Source organism: Peromyscus californicus, unplaced genomic scaffold, assembly GCF_007827085.1.
Source record: "Peromyscus californicus insignis strain IS unplaced genomic scaffold, ASM782708v3 Scaffold_17__1_contigs__length_78620276, whole genome shotgun sequence".
In the NCBI taxonomy this organism is placed as follows: Eukaryota; Metazoa; Chordata; class Mammalia; order Rodentia; family Cricetidae; genus Peromyscus; species Peromyscus californicus.
Window position 1 is genome coordinate 63,400,800 of NW_026294469.1, and position 16,124 is coordinate 63,416,923.

The window sequence follows — 16,124 nt, forward strand, 5'->3', positions numbered from 1 at the left end:
TATGCAGCTGATGGCTAAACTTTTCCTGGGGAGACACGAGCAAACAACTATTCACCCCAGAAAGGGCACCAAAGAAATGAACCATACTGTCCAGCTTTGGGAGCTGACAAGTTTACTGAGTCTACTTACGGGAGTGTGGGTGAGGGGTTACTTACAGCAGAGTGGATGGCCCCAACATAGCCACCTCACCAAAGTCTCTACCCCAGCATAGAGGATGACCTCCCCATAACTGTGTAGATGGGGTTCCCCTTTGGTTAATTTTCCACCCTTCACATGATCTGCATACCCTGCCTCCATGTGCAGCTGAGGGGGAATTACATACGTAGCTTTGAAGGTACTCAAGAGAGTGGCTGGGATCTCAGGTGAGGGACAAATGGGCTTCTCCGGCCCCTCCTGCAAAGGATTTCTCTCGGGGGAATCACAGCCACTCTGATTAAATAGGTAATGACTGTTGTACTGAGGACGGCATTCCTCAATGGTAGCCCTGGCTGGCCTGGAATTCACAGTGTAGCCCAGGCTGGCCTCAAACTTACATCAATCCTCCTGCCTCAGCCTTAAAGGCAATACCTACTTCTGGTTCTGGTCTCAACTGTTTACTTCCTGGTCAGTCATGATGTGAACCAGGCTCAAGTCCCTACTGGCAAGGACAGCCATTTCAATCATGATGCCTTCCTAGCCATGATGTGTTATACCCTCTAAACTGTGAGGCCAAACAAACTTCTCTGCTCTTTGGCTGTTTCTGTCAGGTGTTCTGTTGTGGGATATCTGTACACCGTGTGAAGGTGTATTTGCTGTGATTGGGGTACTGAAAAGCCAAATGGCCAATAGCTAGGCAGGAGGTATAGGCGGGGCTTCTATGGAGAGAAAGGAAGAGGAGGAGACATCAGGAGACTCGGAGAGGAAACAGGAAGTTCAAGATGAAAAAGAGGTAATGCCAGTGGTAAGATGTAGATTAGTAAAAAATATGGGTTAGTTTAAGTTATAAGAGCTAGTGGTACAACCTAAGCTAAGGCTGAGCTTTCATGATTAATAATACACCTCCATGTCATTATTTGGGGGCTGGCAGCACAGGGAGAGACTTGCTACAGTATTCTCTTACAGGAACTGGAAAAGTAATCGATGCAGGAACCCACCTTGAGAGACACTGCCCGAAGAACCAGTACCCATGTGCTCAATCCGCACAACACAGCTTCTGTAAGTCACTGTGAGTACAAGGAGGTTGGCAAGGATGACTCCAACCTCCAGATTCCTTATGGTCTCTTAAGCTCAGGCTGAGATTTGTTCAACTCGGTCCCCTGCCACCACGTCCTCTAGGGCTAATTGGCTTGAAATCAGTTCTACCTGGTGGGCACTTTGCATTCTGGAAAGCCATCCTTGGTCAGCCAGTAGAAAGAAGTGAGGTTTCTAGAAAACTGGCAAGCTAAGCCAGCCCTGTGAGGATCTGGAGTTGAACTCAACGGAACCGGAGGAGTGGGGCCCTGCACACCCTGACTCACCCCACCTGGCACCTAAATAATGACACCTTATACTGCACAACTTGGCAGATGGCTTCACGCCTGTTTCTTTATTGCCTTGCTGGCTCTGTGTGGTGACTAAGACAAATATGGCTACTGCTTGCTGATTCTAGAAACAAAAGCTCATGGGGACAATCCCTCTGAAGTCGCATGGCTATTGATGGATCTAGCTGGGAGTATAAAGATTGAAAACACAGGCTGGGGATATGGCTCAGTGGTTAAGGACACTGGTGGCACTCCCAGAGGACCCAGGTTCAATTCCCAGCACCCACATGGTGGTTCACAACTATATGTAACTCCAGTCCCGGGAGATCCGATGCCCTCTTCCAGCTCTGTGGTCACAGCATATGGTGAACAGATAATCGTGGGCAGGCAAAACACCCATGCACATAAATAATAATAAAACACTTTTTAAAGATTGGAAACACCATTTATTAGGAAACTTCTACAGAAGCAGACAGTCTGGCTGATCCATTAAGCTTAGAACTATATACACACATACCTTTCATACTCAAGACAAAAAGCCCACAGGAAGAAGAATAAGGCAGCTTCAGATCTCTTCCAGCAGCAGCCAGTGCCATAACAGAGGCAAAACGTCTAGGAGGAAAAAGTGCCATCCAAGTGGACCCCATACAGCTGAACGGGACCGAGAATTCAAAGACTAGAGATTGTATTTCCAGGCATAAAAAGACTTACATCTAAGAGTTCTCCTGGAAAATGGACTTGGTGGTGGAGCCCTGTGATCTCAAGGATGAGTCAAAATAAAAAGTCCTGTTCCTCTGATGCCTGGTGAGAATGTGGTCTCTACCCAGGAGGCCATTAGACACCAGGAGAATAGTGGCTTGAGATTCGACGATGAAATGCTGACAAAGTTAGACTAACCCAGGCACCAAAGTTGGGAGGAAGAGGAAGGCGAGATGAGTGTGCCTGTCCCTTGTCTTCCCTAGGTACAGTCAACCCGTGCTGTCCATGGGAAGACACACTGGAAACACACAGGCACCGGGCTTGGGCGTGGCTCTGCGGTAAAGCATTTGCCCTGCATGTGTAAGGACCTGAGTTTGATCCTTAGAACCTGAAAACGCCTGTGGTGTGCACGCATAATCCCACGGCAGCAGGAACTGGTGGTGTGCACTCATAATCCCACGGAGAAGGGAAAGCTGGGTCTGTGGATGTGCTGGCTGGCCAAGCTACCCTGGTCAGTGGGGCTCCAGGATGAGCAACCCCATCAAATAAACAAATAAATAAAAGGGTAGAGAGCTCCTGAAGAATAATACACAGGTTGCCATCTAGCCTCTACACCCATACACATACATGTGCACTCAAACACACACAGGCATGAGTACCCAAACACACACATGCATGAACACCCAAACACACACAGGCATGAGCACCCAAACACACACATGCATGAGCACCCAAACACACACATGCATGAGCACCCAAACACACACATGCATGAACACCCAAACACACATATGTGCACACACTCACACTGTATCCACCTTATTGAATTTCCTTATATTTGGTAGCACCTTATAGGAAATTTGAGGGGGAAGGGGTATAGGGAGGAACAATTATTTGAAGTTCTCACTAAATTCATTTAAAATTCATTGTAGAACTCACTTCTACAACGTGTTCATGTATGCATAGTGGTGGCCATCTGGGTAGCATCTCTGTCAGCCTCACTGATGCCGTCTCTGCCATCCTCCAGATGTTCCTTCCTGTGTAGAGAGAGATGTGTGGGGTGATGTTGACTAGTGATTATCATCAGCTGACTTTAGGTGAAATTTGGGTGAATGCTGCTTCTGTCTTTATATTTTCTTGTATCCCACCCATTTTACAACATGCATTATTTACACTGATAGGATGACATAATTAGAAAAAAATTAAAGGAGTGAGTGAAGAAACACCAAGCTGATGCGCTCAAAGGGGAAGCAGAAGACACAGCAGACCCTTAGAGAGTTCTTGTCCTGAAGCCAGCCCTCACTTGGCCGCACAAGGAAACCAAAAGCAAGATAAATCCTGGTAGCAGCGTATTGTTGTTGTTTTGGTTTTTGTGAAACAAGGGCTTGCTAGGTGTCCCAGAATGGCCTTGAACTTGCTGCTATGCCCTTGTCTCAGCCTCTCAAATGTTGAACAATGCAATGCACAAGTCTGACTTAGTAGATGGCCACTTGATGGAGCCCAGTGTCTTACCAACAAAAGCAAGAACTGACCTTGGAATCCTTCATATATTTTTTTTCTTTTCTTGTATGTGTGTGATATGTAAGCATACATGTATGCACATATATGATGTATGTGTGGGCACTCGAATGCCACAGCATGGTATATACATACACATGGTTTCTACTTCCCTCTTTAAAAAAAAAAATAGAAGCTTGAGGACACACTTCGTGCCTGCCAGGGCCAACACTATCCCTTCAAAGGTCACCAGAGTTCCTGTCCTCACCTTTACCCAGGTGTGCATAAACTATGAGGTTCCTAGCCTGAGTAGAAGAGGCATACAGAGGTGACTGCCACCTCCCCAGGAGCAGTCACGGCTCACTGGGTTTTTGTTTTGTTTTTCCCTTTACAGTCAACATTGGATCTGCATAAAATAAAACCTAACCCTGATTTCTAAAGTAGATCCGCGTGTGTATTCTTTATACAAAAGTCCACCCTGGCCCGGTTTAAATAAAGCCCAACTGTTCCCGAGAAGATGGAATGAAAAGCTAGGAGATCTCTACCACCACTGCCTACATGAAAGGCTCACATGTGTTTATGTGCTTCAAGCCATTCATCTGTCTGGATCCTGGGGCACTTCAGGGTGGCCAAGTAGGAAGACACCATCTGGTAGACAACTCACTTTGGTTTGGCTAACTTGCTTATGTAAAACTTACATTCTCAAAAGAAAAAAGTTCAAAACAACTAAGTAAATGAGTCAAGTGTGTGATATGTTTATGTATGGTATGTCTGTGCATACATACACAGACATGCATACAGTTATATGGAGGTGAGAGGTCAAAGTCAGGTCTCTTTCTCAGCCCTCTCCACTTTAGTTTCTGAGACAAGGCCCCTTCACTGAACCTGGAGCTACTGACTGGATAAACTAGTAGGCCAGTGAGCTCTGGGGATCCACCTGTCCCAGCTTCCCCAACACGGGAGTTACAGACACACATGCCATGCCCATCTTTTTACGTGGGAGTCCAGGGGATGTGGACTCAGGCCTTTATGCTTGCAGCATTTTACCTCTGAACCCTCTCCCCAGCCCCAATAATATTTTTCTATCCATCATCACCACCACCACCACCACCATCATCATCATCAAGACAGGGTCTCAAGTAGCCCAGCCTGGGGATCTTACTAAGTAGCCAAGGGTTGCCTTGAACATCTGATCCTCCTGTCTCTACCCCTTGATTGCTGGAAGCACAGGCAGGAGCCACAACATTGGTTCTATGTGTTGTTGAGGGTCAAGCCCATGGCTTCACGAATGCTAAGCAAGCACCCTAACAACTCTCTTAACAACTTAGCTACATCCCCAGCCCGATTAAAAGAAAAATTTAAATAACATACTCGTCCCTCCTCAGGCTAGAGAGCCCAGGGTAGCCCATGTGGCCAAATGACTTTAGTTTATCACCAGAGAGATCAGGTTCAGTTTCTCTACAGGAGACATTATGAGTTGGAGTCAACCCATGGGGGAGGGGCACCAAAGAACCACAGCCACATAAAGCAAGGACAAGGAGGGTGGCATCACAGGAGCATCGCCCGCCTCCAACCTCTGTCTCATTTTGTCACCCAGATCATGTCCTTGGCGGCAGAAATCCTTCCCCTAGGTATGTTCTGGGTTTTGCACAGACTTGCATAAGTGCACATCCCGCTGCACGCTGTGGTTCATTTAATAACATGTCTTGAGTCTACAAATTCCTTGAAAGCAAGGACTGTGTCCTGCTGATCTTGCTTCTCCCCTGAAGCAGATCGTGAACCTTGGAGTATGGTGGTGTTCCTGTGCAGTAAGTAAACAGGCTTCCAACTCTGCTGAACTCTGGGCACATCTCTGCAGGGCACAGGCAGAGGCACATCTGCTTGAGTGTGATGATCAGAGACCAGAGGAACAATGGTTCAGAGTTACCACCGTCTACACTGCAAATCAGTGGGGATCAGACTCTATTTCATAAGGTTAAAAAAAAAAAAAAAAAAGATGTTCCAGTTTTCTATGACTAAAATGTCCTGGGAGAACTTCAGGGGACGCTTCATCCAGGAATTCAAGAAACATACCAAGACCGAGTCTATCGCCTGCCTCTGCTCCAGTCTCTACATGAAGAAAGGAGTCCACGGAACTTCTAGGTCCAAACTGTGCAGGTCCGTACATACTGAGAAAAAGCCTGCACCTGCAAGAAGTCCAGCAAAATTGGTATCAAATCATCACCAGCTTTCTCTGAAATACTTCCTACCCCAAATCAGTCACGGAGCCAAGGGAATGGGCCGTTATGACTTCTCAGCTGTAAGATAAAGATTCTAGCCAGTCTTCTGCTACTTTGCTGTGGTGAAACATGTAAAGAGCGAACTGGCTTGTGGAAGGCTGAGCAGGGGTGCTGGCTCAGAGCTAATGGGGTAGGCTTCCTAGCTCAGCCAAGGATCAGTGCGTGAACCTGCCAAGTCACTGTACACCACACCCCAGGCTTCACCTCCTTTCCACACAATGTAGCTCGATTCCTAGGTCTCAGCAAGCCCCTCCTCTTCCAACCCCCACCCCCTTCTGAATTCCAGCATCTTAGTAGCTTCTACCCCACCAAGCTCAGCTTGGGTGACCCCTCCAGCCCTTCCTGTCTCTAGCCAGCACTGTCTGGCCACAGGCATCATTATGAGCTGACGCCTAGAGTTCTTGTGCTGGGGTTGGGTTTCAGTCCGTTGAGCTTCCTGAGAGCTGCCTGCCGCCTGTCCAAGTGGCTCCGGATGCTGCCGAGCAAACCATGGGGCAAAGAATCCGCATTGGTGGAGCTAATGTTTTCACCACACACACACACACACACACACACACACACACACACACACACACACACCCCGGGGCTGGCCGGATCAATAATGACTTGACCTCTCACTCCCGTCCCCTTAACTACCTGTCTCTTATTTCGCTACGCTGCTGTGGAAGCCGAGAGATGTTCCGTTTATGGGGGTTGTGAGAGGCAGTTCCAGGCTGTCCTGTTTCTTGAGCTTGTTGCTTTAGACAGGCTTCCTCTCACGGTCAGGGTCTTGGCTCTTTTTTGCTTTTGTTTTACTGGATGAGAACAGTTCTGTAGAGATCAAGCAGTACGGACGCCTTTGCTTCCTTGCGTCAACCATCTCTCCGATCTGTTCCTGACAGTCATTTAGGCATCATACAGCAGAGAGAATTCAGGTGCTAGAGAGGACGCCTTGCCCAAGCCACAGAGAGCTTGCACCTGGACTGCACACCAGCCAAGAAGCTCTAGGGGTCGCCAGATAGCCTTGCCTTCCCCATGCTCTGACGTTAAGAACAATACCAGAAGGGGACTGTGACCTCGAAGAGCTAAGTATTACAAGGGGTTCCCTCAGCCACCCACCCCCTTTCTCAGGGTTGTTCCCTTGATTGTCCCCGTCTCTTGGATCCTGGGCCCCTCAATATCAGAGTCCAGTGCTCACCAGGCATGGTGACCCATGTCTGTAATCCTGGAGACAGTGAGTTCAAAGCCAGTAAGGGCTACTTGAGACCCTGTCTCAAACAAAACTAAACTAAAAAAAAAAATAACATCAGGTATTCTAGAGGCTTCATGAGGTCTGATCCACCTACCCCAGAGTTCAAAGGTCATGAACCTTCCCTGGGAACAGCCTCACAATAGCTAACTGCCTCAAACTCTCTTCTGGAAGGATCCCTTGCTCTGTGGAGACACAGGTTAGCCCTGACAACCACGAACTGAGTTGAGGAACCGTCAATACTATGAAATGGGAGGGGCTCCATCAAGGAATAGAATATATATTAAATATCCCTGAGCTGTTGGGAGCTGCTGGAAAGGCCTTTGCCACCAAGAAGCTTGCCTCGGGGGTCTCCCTGAAGTAGCGCAGGGCACCAATGAGGCAGAGTCCCTTAAGTCTTCCCTCAGGTGCCTGCTGGGCAGTTCCATGGTGAAGTCCTGGTTAGGTTTCCAGCTTCCCTCAACAGGATCCAGTGATTTTTGCTTCTAGCTTAGTCCAGTGAGATCTCTTGCCATGGAGGGGTCACCTCTAATCATGGAACCCTATGAATGCCAACAGATCCCCCAATAAACATACCTTGACTAGCTGCTTCTACACTTGGCAGAGGAGAGCCAGCCTTTCGGAACTTGAACAACTGTGATTGGAGGGTGTGGCTCCGTGGTAGAGCACTGGCTTTTAATAGAGCAGTTATTCTCAACCGCATCGATGACCCTTTCACAGGGCTCACCTAAGACCCTCGGAAAACAGATATTTACATTATGATTCACAATAGCAAAATTACAGTTATGAAGTAGTAACGAAAATAATTTTAGGGTTGGGGGGTCATCACAACATGAGGAACTGTATTACAGGGTCGCAGTGTTAGGGAGGTTGAGAATCTCTGCAATAGAGGCACTGGCGCTTATTTTCACACAAGGGCAGACTTTAAGAGCTACCTGCCAGGCCCGTTTCTAAAGAGCCAAAGCATCAGGGGCTGCTGCCACGGTAAGCATGACTTTCGTGAGGGATTAAGACGCCCTCACAGGTTCTCAACCCCCTCAGAGTCCACATCGTGGGTTCTGACTTGTGGTTCACTGGAACCAGGCGCAGCTCCCCTGGCCTGGTCTTTACCAGGCGAACACTCAAGAGACTGTGTTGGCTGCCGCGGTGGACTGTCTCCCTTTCGTCTGCCTAGCCTGGACGGACTGTCTTCCAAACATTGCAGACAGTTTTGGGAAGCCACGCACACTGCCAGAGCTAGGAGCGGCTGGGGCGCCCCAGCGGTGGCGGGTGCTCTAGTATGGTCCAGCCAAGCTGCCTTCCAAGGGCTGCCAAACTGGTTTTCCTACCCCACCCTAGCCAGATCAGGAGATCCTCCCAGCCAATAGGAGGCTGGACCCCAGTGACTCACCCCTCACCCCACCGCCCCCCTCAGCTCATGGTCTCTCAGCAGATGTTTGAGGACCACTTGAAAGCCTGGCTCAGGATCGCTATCAAGTCCAAGGTTCCTGCTTTGGTTCAGATTCCTAATTTATGACAAGGAAGTGGAGCTGTGGCTTGAAGGGCAGCATCGCTTTACAGCCTCCCCACCCCAAGCCTCGGTCTCAGCCAGGCCTGGCCGTCTGTTGGTGGCCCCTAGAGGTGTTGCCTAGGAACAAGAGTCTAGGGGCTCCTCCCTTCTCTCCTCTTCCACTGAGGAAGTTCATTGTACTGGAGTTCACACCACGGCAATTGAAAATAGTAACAACAAATTCCAGAAATAGTCAATTCATAAACGTTAGATAACATATACTATAGAATTTTATGAGTTATGGTTAATTACTGTGACTGATTTAGAATTAATTTTTAGATATGCATTAACATCTATAGAAAAAAATAATGTATATAGGATTCAGTACCATCTGCAATTTGAGGCATCCACAGGACACCTTGGGGTGTATTCTCCACAGATAAGGAAGTCTAGTTCCACAATATGATTTTTTTATGGACGGTAAAGTAATTCAGATTTCAGACCATTGTCATGCAGCGTAAGACCGAGCATGGCCCTTTGCAGTCACATGCCATGGAACTACCCTGACTGGGAACAGCAGCAAATCAGATACAGCCTCGGCCTCCCCTATCTCCAGAGTCATGACTAAGGCTCTTACAATAAAAGAAAGATTAACTGGAAATATTTAAGAAGTGACACATATCAGGTCAGCATTCAGAAATAACTAAATCAAAAACAAAGACCCAAAGAAACAGAAAAGTTTTTAAAAGTATTTTTAGACTTAGGTTTACTGAAAACAGTGTTTGAGTTTACTTTCTGGTCCTGTGATAAACTGCATGACCAAAAGCAACTTGGGGAGTTAAGAATTTATTTTATTTTACTGCTTACAGCCCATCATAAACAGAAGTCAAAAACTCAAGGCATGAATCTGGAGGCAGGAACTGAAGCAGAGACCATGGAAGCATGCTGCTTACCGGCTTGCTCTCCATAGCTTGCTCAGTCTTTGTTTGTTTTTTTTTTAATTCTAAATATTATCATTATGTTGTGTTTTTCTTGCACAAATGTCTATGCACCATGTGCATACTTGGTGCCCTCAGAGGCCAGAAGAGGGCACTGGTTTCCTGGAACTGGAGTCACTGGTGATGGTGAGCTACCATGCCAGTGCTGGGAATCGAACCTGGGTCATCTAGAAGAGCAGCCAGTACTCATAACCTCTGAGTTTTCTTATATATCCTAAGACTATTTGCCCAAGGATGACACCATCCACAGTGCCCTTCTACATCAATCATTAACCAAGAAAATGTCCCCACAGACTTGCCTACAGGCAATCTGATGGAGGCATTTTCTCCCTCTTTCTGGATGACTGTAGTTTGAATCAAGTTGAAAGCAACAAAACAAAACAAAGCAAAACAACCCAGAATATGGTGTTCACACTCTATCGGGCCCATTTCCCCTGGAATGAGGACCTTTTAGGCTTTAAGGCAACAGGCAAGAGGTGGGTGTGGCTTTCCTGCTTTACTGTCCTGAACTCTCTCTCTCTCTCTCTCTCTCTCTTTGCTTTTACTATAAAATGCCACTTCCCATTGCTGGGAGCCACAGTGACAAATGTTGAAAGAGAAACCAAGCTGATCCAGATCACTGCCCAGGCTCATGGAGTTACGTCTTGTCCTAAAGTCGGGGTGAAAGCAGAGTACCAATCTAATAAAAATAAACTTGGAAAATCCTTAACTTTTCCCAAAAGTATACCACATTTGATTTTGTGTGTCTGCCCTTATGGTATCTGAAGTTATCTCTGATGATGCCTATGAGATTTTTTTTCCCTGATAATATCTCTTTAATGCAATATAGAAAACACATTGACCTTATCACATGGCAACAGAGACACCCAAGAAACCTTTCATGAGCTTACATCACCCCTGCCCCTTTAGAAAAGTCATCTGAGTTAGCTTAGCATGGATAGGTGTTGAAGGAGACAGAGGCCCTACCTGATTCTTGATTTATTGCTTCATTTCTTGTTCAAGGGTTTTGGGAAACTGTCAGCCTGAAAGCTTGAAGACAAGCTGAGCTTTCTCCGTCATGAATCAGGAAACAGTTTCGTTTGTTGAGATGGGGTCTTGCTATGCATCAGGGTCTAGCCTCACATCTGGGGTCTGCTAGCCTTAGCTTAGCCAGGGCTTATTATTTTGAGTGTGCACCACCACATGTGACTCTGGAACCAGTTAAAATGACTCATGTGGTTAATGAACAAGACTGGACAGCCCTCATCCAGCCCCCCCCCACCCCGTCCCTTGATGTCCACCATAGGTGAGACAAGTAATAATAATAACAACAATAATAATAAACAGAAGACTGGAGGTGGGGTCTGAATTCCCTCAAGTAAAATCAGGAAGCAACTTTTGTGCCCTGCAGTGAGGACAGCTCAAAGAGGACCCTGTCCAGGGACTTGGATACCAAAATCCAGGACAAAGACATGGAGCTTCAGAGGTGAGCCTGGGCACAGAGTGCCAGCATTCTTTAAAAGGAGTAGTTGTTTCCAGAAGTAATGGTTTTGAAAGAGCAAATAAGGGCTAGTTTTTAAAGAAATTCCATCCTTTACTAGTCTACAGACTCTCCAATGATTTATGGCGACCATTCACTTCCAAAGTGGAAAATGCTGTAGCCCAATGCTAAAGAGGCAAAGCACAGCACACGGCATTCACAGCCACTCAGACGCGGGCCCACAGGGGCGCTAACTGGGAGGGAGCTCACCCAGGAGCTGGCTCACAATGAAGGGATGGTGAGTGTACAAGCATCATCCTTTCTGTTTCCGTTTGTCTATGATGCAGTCATAACTATTTTTGGTAACCTTTAGGGAGGTCCACAAAGAACTTAAACAGATATTTAAATAATACTTAACGACAATGGTTAATGCCAAGGGACCTAAAGCTATCAGTGGATTTTTGTTAAAAGGTTGCGTGGCTCTTCGAAGCTGGGCTAAGAGGATAAGATAAAGAGGAGAGGAGAAATGAGATGTGATCCCCACAAGATCAAGTCCTTTAAATTAGATCAGATCCATTCGAAGAAAACTGAAAAGTCAGGGCCTTTAATCCCAGCAGTCAGGAGGCAGAGGCGGGCAGATCTCTGTGAGTTCGAGGCCAGGCTGGTCTACAGAGTGCCAGGACAGCCAGGGCTGTCAACAACAACTGAAAAGGGCCAAAGGCCATTATTTCTGTGTCTCCCAAACCCAACTTTGCCTGTGGCTCTTGGTGGGCAAAGACACAGGAACCTGGGATCTGGCCTGGGTAGGCACAAAGGGACTCCATAGCACCTGTCTTCCCTGCTCTGTCCTCTCCTCGGTCTTTGTGGAGAAGGAGCCCACACATCCTTGGGCACCCAGCCCCTGAGCTGCTCCCTGGCAGTCTGCTTGCATCCCCGGCCTGTCTCTGGCCTTGGCACAGGGGAGCGCCCACATTTCTGCAGTCAGGAAGCCTCCAGGAGATGCAGAAACTGGCCATGACTCAGAGGAGCTTGGCAGGGCGCAGTGCTGGGGTTAGGCTCAAATTTCTGGGAAAGTGTCTAGGAGAGTGTGCAGCTTTTCTCAGTATAACCCTCATACTTCTCTCTGCCACTCTAAGAAATGGAGCACACCATGAGGGCAGCCTCTCCAGGAGCAGCAGATGTGGGGACACCACACATTCCCTCAGTGTGAGACTGGTGGCTGGAGTCTCTCATCCTCCAAAGAAACAATTAAAATCGGCTCCCACCTCATCAGATACCCTGGCACCAGGTGACTCACAAACAGGTGACCCGAGGCTGCTTGGGTGCCACACTTTGCAATATCAAGATACGACCTTTCTTGCATTGTACTGCGTAGCTTTGAGGTTCTGGGAAGCACGGGGGCGGGGGGGGGGGGGGGTAGGGGGGCATTTCCAAATGCTTGTGGAGTCAAGAGGGGTTTTTCAAAGGACAGATTATATAAACAGATTATAATTGTCAGGGTAGGAGATGACAGTCCAAGCAGCAGAAATGGCAGAACAGAGGCCTTCCACATGGACTTTCAATGCTGCTCTAGTTGGATTGCTATTATAGTGAGGCTCTGGCTAAGTTAGACTCCAGGGTCACATTTCTCAACTGGAAATCTCCCTGTGCAATGACACGTACACCCTCTGGGAATTCAACAGTTCGTTTAAAAATCAAATCGTTTTGTATTTGTTTATTATCTTATGAATTTGAATGTTTTGCCTGCATTTATGTGTGTGTACCACATGCATGCCTGGTGCCCACAGAGATCAGCAGAGGGCATCATATGCCCTGGAACTGGAGTTACAGAAGGTTGTGAGCCACCATGTGGGCGCTGGGAACTAAGTCATTATCCTCCGCAAGAGAAACCAGTGCTCCTAACCAATGAGCCCTCTCTAATGCTACTTCAGAGGCTGAGGGAGGCTTTCAAATCGGTAAGATTGAAAAGGGTGCCGGTAACGACATGCAGCTCTGCTTCTGATCTGAGGAAATAGTACAATTTTGAGTGTCATCAGTGGGTCATGTCCCTGGAGTGATTACAACCTTCATGTCTCAGAGTAGCAACTTTTAACAGAAAGGCCTGGAGGCTTGTTTACCTCTCTAGTCCTGGACCAGATCCTAGGTACCTGAGGGAACAGAATGGGGGACACAGAACACATCACGATGGGACACAGACAGAAACAGGACATGACCCACAACTACGGCTCTCACTCTGCAGATGGAAAGCTCAGTAGAGACAGACTCCCTGCATGCTCTGCTTTAGAAAGGCCTAACCTATAAAAACATCTCCGTGGGAGGTATTTCTAGAGATGGCCCAAGTGCTCAAACCTAGCCAGAACTGTGCCTTCTATGGGAAAAGAAAGAGCAGGAGCCCCTACCTGCAAGCTACCTTCGACTGGAGCAAGCATTAGATCTGTGGCAAAATCCCCGCCCCCACCATGTAGTAGGGAAATGTGTATGTGTGAATTGCTCAGGGGCCTGTAACCTCTTTATTTGATAATTGATATGGCTTTCTTCTCCTTCACCTCTCCTCTGTCTTCTCATATTCCAGGCCCCTACACCTCCTGCTTGACCAACACAGAAAGGCACTGCTGCCCTGAGGCTTGTGACCCACAGAAGGGTCTCAGACTCTCCCCTAAGAAAAGTAGGGCAGTTGTTGATGTCCCCCCCACCCTCCAGAACTGTTCCCCACCGAGTTAGGAAGAGCATACTTGTTGAAAACTGAAAACATTCAGGGAAAGGTGTACATGCATGGGGGGAGGGGGGATGGAGGGGTGTGTGTATGCATGTGTTGTGGGGGGGGGAGGGTTTCCAGATATTCTTCTGATACTGGGTAAATTGGGGTCCCTTTGGGGAGTTCTTAGTCTCTGTAATAAAAGAATTTAAGGATGGATTCAAACAGAAGCTCAAGGACAATTCTATTACAATTGCAAAAAAGAACCCCAGGGGCATGCAAAATATACACCCCAGCAGCTCCCCTGACGGGGGAGAGAGGGGGAAAAGCCATGCTGTTGAACACACCATGGCTGACTAGAAGGGTGGCAGCCTTGGAGGAAGAATAAGGAAGCCCCAAATGTTGGGAAATCCACCGTGTCAAGGAAACCATGGTTAGGAAAGAGAAAGAAGGAAAAGAGAAGTTACACTTTCCTGAGGAATTAACAGAAGTAAACAGGTTTATCAAGTGGCATGGTCGCATCCAAACGAACTACCGTGCTCGGGACAGGGATGCTGGGAAAAAGAAGTACAGTATCTCATTGAAGGACTAACTATTCCACCCATCTCTTTAGGAGGGCTTCAGGTGAGCCCACCTCCCTGGGGGCAGTCTCTTGGCCTAGTGACTGGCCCAGCCCAACCAGAATGTTAGGTCTCCATCCAGGCCAGAGACTAGTCTCTTGACCAGAAGGATTGTTCTTAGTGGGATTTTATTGCCACCATAACATGTTCTATTCTGTTTGATTTTGTTGAAAACTTAAAAAAAAAATTCTTATCAGGAGAAAACAAACCTCATAGACACATAAAATATAGTCACCCTCACCAGGCGGGAGAGAAATGAAAGTCAAAACCAAATAGTGAGATAACACTTCATGGCCATTATGATGACTAAACCATGGTCAACCAGAAGAACACAAGTGCTTGTAAGGATCTAGAGAAACTTGAACTTTGCTGTGGGGTGCATGAACTGGAGGAGATGGTGTGGGCAGGGGTGTGGTGGTTTCTCAGAAATGAAGCATAGATCACTACCCCATCCAGCAATCTAAGCTCTGAGCACAGACCCAAAGAATTCACGACAGGAATGCATGCTCATATCTGTGTGCCCACTGGAAAAGCATCATCATCCACAGCCTAAAGATAAAGACAATTCAAGTGTCTAGCGACAGATAAGTGGCCAAAGGGTGGACTAGCCATCCAAGGGGTAGTAGTCCACATTTAAAAAGAGAGAAATGGTTGCCTGTACATTTGTGCAAGGATGGAACTTGACAGCATCGTGTTAAGTGAGATAAGCCAGCACAAAGGACAAACACTGCACAGTTCTACTTATACGTGGTATCTACAACAGTCAGAGTCATAGAAATAGAAAAGAAAATGGCAGTTTCCAGGGGCAATGGGGAGGGAGAAGTAAGCAATGATCTTCTAGTGGGTGCAAAGTTTCAGTCTGAAGATAAAAGGACCTAGAGGTAGACAGGGTGACCACTGCATAATGATGTGAATGTTCTTTAATTTTTAAATATTATTTGATTTTATGTGCATAGGTGCTTTGCCTTCATGTATGTCTGTGCACCAAGTGCATGCTAGTGCCCACAGAGACCAGAAACTGGAATTACAGATGGCTGTGAAGCCGCCATGTGGGTGCTGTGAACTGAACCCAGGTCTCTCTAGTTCAGTGTGGATGTTTTTAGTACAACTAACCTTCATACTTGAACATGGTAAGATAGTAGATCCTTTCATATATCTTTATCTCCATATATGTATAGAGATACGTATATAGATACATAACCACCATAGTGGTTTTCCAAGACATAACCCTGCCTGATGCTAGGCCTAAGGGACTTCCCTTCTTTAACGAATAAGACCTTGAGAGCAAGCAGGAAGTTAGCAAGTGTTGGGGGTCTGAAAAACCCTAACTTTTGCCACTCCCTCCCACCCAGCAGGGCTGGTCATCCTCTTGTGAATGAGCCTTTCATTAAAGCCAGACCTCCCCGTTCAGAGTTCTATTTTTGTCTAATGATCAGATCGCCTCTTTGGAGAGTTTGTTGCCATGGGGCACATATTGAAGACTTGGTGCACAGACATACATGAAGACACACTTCCTTTACTCCAATGCTGTAAGGATGGGCACCCTGCTTTGTCTCTGAATCATGACCCTCAGTCATGAACTTCCCAAGCAGTACCCAGCACCTAACTCAGTACTTGGTACATACCATGGATTGGGAAAGAAATTTTTAAGAAGAAAACAA

The 16,124-nt window shown here is 47.1% G+C and overlaps 1 long non-coding RNA gene across 1 annotated transcript; it reads right to left on the reverse strand.

The window, feature by feature from the left end:
* Window positions 1–1,958: 1,958 nt before the first annotated feature.
* Window positions 1,959–6,899, reverse strand: LOC128112494 (uncharacterized). Its single transcript, XR_008219000.1, has 4 exons — window positions 6,611–6,899; window positions 5,769–5,881; window positions 5,067–5,153; window positions 1,959–3,235 (listed from the first exon to the last, which is right to left on the reverse strand). It is a non-coding gene; the product is annotated as an uncharacterized LOC128112494 (long non-coding RNA).
* Between the last annotated feature and the right edge of the window lie 9,225 nt (window positions 6,900–16,124).